Source organism: Carlito syrichta, unplaced genomic scaffold (assembly GCF_000164805.1).
Source record: "Carlito syrichta isolate Samal-C Ts95f unplaced genomic scaffold, Tarsius_syrichta-2.0.1 Scaffold316041, whole genome shotgun sequence".
NCBI lineage: Eukaryota > Metazoa > Chordata > Mammalia > Primates > Tarsiidae > Carlito > Carlito syrichta.
In genome coordinates, this window is record NW_007260137.1 from 32,222 (window position 1) to 38,630 (window position 6,409).

The window sequence follows — 6,409 nt, forward strand, 5'->3', positions numbered from 1 at the left end:
TGCTGGGATTATAGGTATGAACCACCACACCCAGTAGAAGGTAAAACAAGGTGCTGTAGCAAATAAACTCTAAAATTCTGTGGATTACACCATAAAATTCTATTTCTGTCTCTGTCACCATCCACTGTGGGCGGTCTTGGATGGAAAGAAGCTTTCTTCCATGAGATAATTCAGGACACTAAATGCCTTTCATTGTGAGGCTCCATCTTCTCCTGGGGTCTTAGAATGCTCTGCGTCCTGGCATGGGAGGGGAAGAGAGTGCTTGGAAGGCACACCTAGTTGAGAAGAGCCGGGTGCACATCACTGTGCCTGTGGGTGGGAAACAGTCGGGTGGATGACACTGAAGCAAGGCAGGCTAGGAGATGCCAGCCCTACCGGGCAGCACCACTTGTGCAAGCTGGTTGCACAAGGTCTACATGCAGAGGGCATGTGCAGTGACAAGTGACACGTGCACTGAGGGTACAAGAGTGACAGGAAACACTTGCTGAAGCTTTAGCAGGGACAGAGGGAAGTGGCCACACAGAGTTGTGGTCATCATTGGATTCCGTACAATGAAACCATGCACTCATGGTTTAAAACATACATATGCCAGTTTCCCTTAAGAATGTCCTTGATAAAGGCCAGGCTTGGTGGCTCATGACTGTAATCTTGGCATTTGGGGAGACTGAGGCAGGAGGATCACTTGAGCCCAGGAGTTTGAGACCAGCTGGGGTAACTTAGTGAGACCTCATCTCTACAAAAATAAAAAATAAAAAAGGATTAAAGAACATGTCCCTGATGAAGCTGTATGAATTACTTTTGCTCTCTCAACTCTTTTGATATCCCGTGTGATATTAAACAGGAAGCTCACAGGAAGCACTTTTGCTGCATGCTCCAGTCCGATCACTGTCTTCAGGACAGGCCCTTCAGCAGTTCTTTGAGCTGAATTAGCTCAAAAATTATGGATAGCCATTTCACTCAGAAGCACAACTGACAAACCATTCAGTAGTTGGTAGGTATTTTCTTGAAGGTAGATGAAGTAAACTTGTCACTTTAGAAAAAAAGAAAAGCAGCATTTGTTACCAGTGATAAAAATGTGAACTTTCAAATGAAAACCAGAATTTAGGAAAGTCTAGACCCAGCATCATAAGCTCAGCAGTTTCCCAGTAATTACTCTTCTGCTAGGTCCCATGGTTCTATTAGTGGGTGAGATCTTTTGGTATTTGGGGACAAATGTCCCAACATTTGGAAACTCTCCGTGACTTGGTGAGCCAGTGTCTTTCAAATGACCAGTGCGTGATGCTACAGAATCATGCCTGGGGAAAGATTTGTCCAGGAGAGAATGATGGGTTTTACGCACAAAATAGAAAAGATTTTAGTGGTATGGCTTCAGGTTTTAGTTTGTGGCTAGCCTAGGTTCTGAAACCCTTTGCCAATTTTGAGTGTAATATCAAAGAAGAATATACAGTAAGTCTCCTATATACAAACTTTCATGTTGCAAATTTTCAAAGATACAAACATATGTTCACCTGCCCACCTAAGTCAGTTCGCGTGTTGGCATACGTTGTCACGTGCATACATCCTCTACAGGTGGTTGTGTTTTGGTGTACTTTACTGCACAGTGGTACTGTATAGAGTACAGTAGTATAATATGTTTATTTCCAGAAGCAAGTGTAAAAGTGGCAGTGACATAGCCGATACTATAGAGCCGATGGTGTTAGTTGGGTACCCAGGCTCACTGTATCGGACTTATAAACAAATTGGACTTACGAACATGCTCTCAGAACAGAGAGCGTTCATATGGAGGGAACTTACTGTACACAGTTATCTGGGAAAGGCTATTAACACATCTGCAACCAGCAAATTTTTCACTTTTCTAATACTGAGAGCAGGAAAAAAAATAATCTGGAGCCGGTTGCCGCAAACTTCTGTCTTTAAGCACAAGTGAAATAGTCTTTTCTAAGTTGTTAACTTTTTTATAATACAGCCAAAAGTTGCAGACATACCCAGCATTTGTCTCAGATACCACTCCAACTAGCATTCCATACTTTGTGTTTTTATTTGGATTATAAACCCGAAAAAACAGTCTTCCATGATGAGGTATAATGGATTCATCTAAGGAAAGTTCTTGTTCAGGTTTGTACACTGTGTTGAACTTATTTAAGACATAATTTATGATCGGTTCAATCTCACATAATCTGCTTGGATTTTACTGCATTATTGGAAAAATGTGAAAACTGCAAAATTTGTAGGAATCCGTTTCGTGTCATCATTTGTTAAAAGAAAGGTGTCACATTTCACGGATGTGTTGACTAATCATCGTGTATTGTGGTTTTCTTCATTTGTCCCATCAAAATATTTAATGCCAGACATTATTTCACTATGGACACTGTAGTATTGCTCCTCTTTTTTTATTTCTTTGGACATTGATATCTGTGGTCCACTTGATCATAATACCTGTTACTTTCAGTTGACTTTCATTTTTATAAAATCATCTTCAGTAAATAGTCTGACAACTTCACTTCTACTTTGAGGATCATTTGGAAACACCTTGACACCTGGATGACCCATAAACACTTCTAAGTTTCTGTTTGGCTCATATTTTGTCCACTCAGTGTCCGACTCGTTCTCATCAGGACTGGATTCACCGTCACAGATAATCTGCATTATATTTCTTTCTTTACATCGCATTATTACATCTCTATCTGTCTCTTTATCACTAACAAGTTCACTGGATTCACCTTTGACCTCAGAAATCTCATCAGCACGTATTTCTTCATTTCCCATAATTATCGTAAATTATTTTTAACATCGAAGTGTGAAGCCCTGAAATGTCAAAATACGAATGTGCAACACTAATCGCCACAAAATAATGACCAACTCGCAATTTTTACCAACTGCGTAAATCGATCAACAGCACCACTGCACAGTCGACATCAGGCAGTCATCTCAATTAACCTTCTCCTTGCTTCACTATTCATTTTCAAGCAAAATATAATAACACGAAGATAATGTAACACGAAGTAATGTTGCAGCCTTCAGAGACAGAGTTTGCAAAGGTGTAAATTCACGTCAGCGGCGACCAGGAACAGAATTTGGAATGGCATAAATTTGTATCAGTGGTCACGAATGAGTTAAAGTGCTCCTTTGCCACCTACACATCTGCATGAGACCAACTTTTCTTCATTTACTACAACCAGTATACTCCAGAGGTTGAATGAGGAGCAGATAGAGAATCCAGCTGTCTTCTTTTGAGCCAGATAGTAACAAGATTTGGATAAACAATAAACAATGCCGCCTTTCCACTAAAACTGTGTTTTCAAAAATAATTTTTTTTTAATAAAAATAGGTAATGGATTTTAAATGAGCCAAAGTAAGTATTTTATAAATGTATCCATTTTAATTTCTAACCCAGTAAATATGGATAAATGTAACCCACATACATAATAACCAAACCTCAAAATTAGCGAGTACAACTAATAAATATAAATATGTAAAAAGAAGAGGCCAGGTGCAGTGGTTCACACTTGTAATTCCAGCAATTTGGGTGGCTGAGGCAGGAAATTGCTTGAATCCAGGAGTCTGAGACTTCATCTCGACAAAAAATTAAAAAAAAAAAAAAAAATTATCCAGGTGTGGCGCACTTGTAGTCCCAGCTACTCAGGAGGCTGAGGTGGAAGGACTGCCTGAGCCCAGGAGGTCGAGGTTGTGATAAGCCATGATTGTGCCACTGCAGCCAAGTCTGAGGGACAGAGTGAGACCCTTACTCAAAAAAAGTTTGTTTTAATTTAAAATATATAAAAACATAAAGGAAGAAATAAAATAATAAGAACACCAGTTTTTAAGAATGAGCCCCCAAAGGTCAAAAACTTTGACAGGATTACATCTGGCATCTTCCAGTTTGCCCGTCGGCTTCCTGTCAGGACGACCATGGCATCATGTCATCAGCATTCTCATTCCAGTGTCTGATGAAAAGTAACCACGCCGGGACAGGGTCCAGGCCACAGGGTGCGAACTCATTCCAGGCACACCGAGGGGAGAAAGAAAGATGGGTGGAACGGGAGTGCAGATCTTAAATCTCGCTAGCACTCCCCAGTGCGGACTGAGAAGCAGGCCTTCTGTCCCCTTTAAGCGTCTACCAGATGGACGCTTCATCACTTGATGTTGTTTGAACTGGAACAGGTTGCTTCTCTGGCTTTCACTTTTCTCATCCGTGAAATGGGATAATGGTGCTTACTTTGTGGGGTTGCTGTGAGGTTGAAATGTATCAACATACATAACGGATACCCTAGGGACAACTGAGGAGAGCACCTAGCAGGGAGTGATGTGTTTGATCTTGACAAATAATTTTTTTCTTTTTTTTTTCTTCTTTTTTTTTTTTCAGGCAGAGACTGCTGCCTACCACCACTGAGACTGAAAATGCCAGATATCTATTTTCCCAGCCTCCCTTGGCCCAAGTCTAGACAATACGACCTGCGGGAACGCCCACTGGGAGGAAAGCCCCCTCTCTTTCCTGCCTTTGGACACAGTTTTGTGAGAACATGTTGGGAACGGGGACAGACATCTTGTGGCCCTGAGGGGGGAAGCTGAGCGAATCGCAGAGAAGCCGACCCAGGCCCTGACTCTGCCAGTCTGAGGACTTAGCAGAGCCTGGGTCCACCTAGCTCCTGGCCAGTTCCCAGCAGCCGGAGTGCCGAGGTTATGCTATTTGCGCGAGGCCAGACGGCTCCAAATCTGGGGAGATGGGTCAGATAAACACAGGATACCCTTTTACACTTGGCTTTAAATTTGAGTTTATGTTCAATTGCTGAGTCTAGCCACCCTACTAAGTGGGGACTGTGCTTTTACATCTGGCTGCCAGGCTACACTGAACTTCCCCAGCTACCTCGTAAGGGGCACACGGGGACCTGTGCTCAGGGCTCTCACCAGAAGCTAAACGGGGTGGGCCAAGAGGTCCTTGCCCCAGGCTGGAGAGGACAGGGCAGTGGCAGGCACGTGGGTTCCCATCCCGGCTTTCCCTGGGGTGAGCTCCTTAACCTTCCTGAAGCTGACAAAAATATTAGTATTTAAGAAAAACTGAGACCGCATCTGTAAAGCGCTTAGCACAGTGGCTGGCAGTGAGTGTTTCATAAAAACCTCTGTCTGCTTCTTCATAATGACAACATGTATTAGGCCTCTCGCTTGAAGCAGCGACTCCTTGTGCTGCCAGCAGAGGGTGCCATTGTCTGACAAAGAGGCTCATGGCTTCCAGCTGCCAGTAACTAGACAAGGGTCACCGATAATTCTGGGGGCCAGGTGAGGTGGCTCATGCCTGTCGTCCCATTAACCGGGTGCAGCGGCTCACACCTGTAATCGCAGTACTTGAGGAGGGAGGATCGCCTCAGCCCAGAAGTTCGAGGCTGCAGTGAGCAGTGATCGTGCCACTACACTCCATAAACTAATAAATATTATTATCATCCTGGGGTCAGATTTCTCCGCTGGACCAGAGGGCACTGGGGAGAGGCCAGTGGCATACCTTCCGGCCCCGGGGCATCACTCAGTTTGTAACGTCTCTGGGGCTTTTCCTAACACAGCCTCCACCTCTGCCCCTTCTGCTGCTGTCCACTCTTATTACCCCAGGCCCCAGTTTTCCATCAAAGTCCCCGAGAAGGTTGAGGAGAGGAGGCTCGTGTGGGAGCCTCCCTGTAAAGTCTTGGAGGCTTGTGTGGAGATTTTACAGGCGAGGAAACTGAGGCTGCAGGCGGTCAAGGAACTTGCCAAGAAGCCATGTGGGAATGCAGACTCCCTGACTCCAGCCTCCTGCTCTTGGGCACCCGCCCACGAGGAGAGGATGAAAGAGTGCTCCTCAGAAGACGGGGTCCACCCAGACCCTCCGTGTTACCCTCTGGGTTTTGGCCCCCAGATTCACACAGGAGAAAGAACTCGTTTTCTTGCCAACGTCACGGGATTATTGTGAAGCTCGCTTGAGAGACTAGGTAGAAAAATGCATCCTAAACCAAATTGAAAGGTAGGGATTCTAGCTTGAGTCTACTCAGGAATTCAGACAAGCCTGGGCCAGTTTGGGAACTGCCTGGACAGGCCCCTAAGAGACCACTGGGCAGGATTTTTGGTTGTTTGGTTTTGACTGACGGGGAACGTGGAAGTGGTTTTGCACCCTAAGTCTGGGGGCGGCCAGGGCCCAGATCCCCTGGGTCCGTCTGAACACAGTCCTGCTGGCTCAGCCAAGACTCTCCTGCCTCAGCCCTGTGGACTTACAGGCTGGCGAGGAGCCCAGGGACCCCTGAGCCAAACAGCACCCACAGAACGCATGTGGGACCGGGGCACAACATGACTTAGTGACAGTGGGCCTCAGGAAGCAGCCGGCACAGAGGATAGGAGAACTGTTTTGATTCTTGCGGGGAGTCCCTAGGGCCACCCAGAAATATACCTG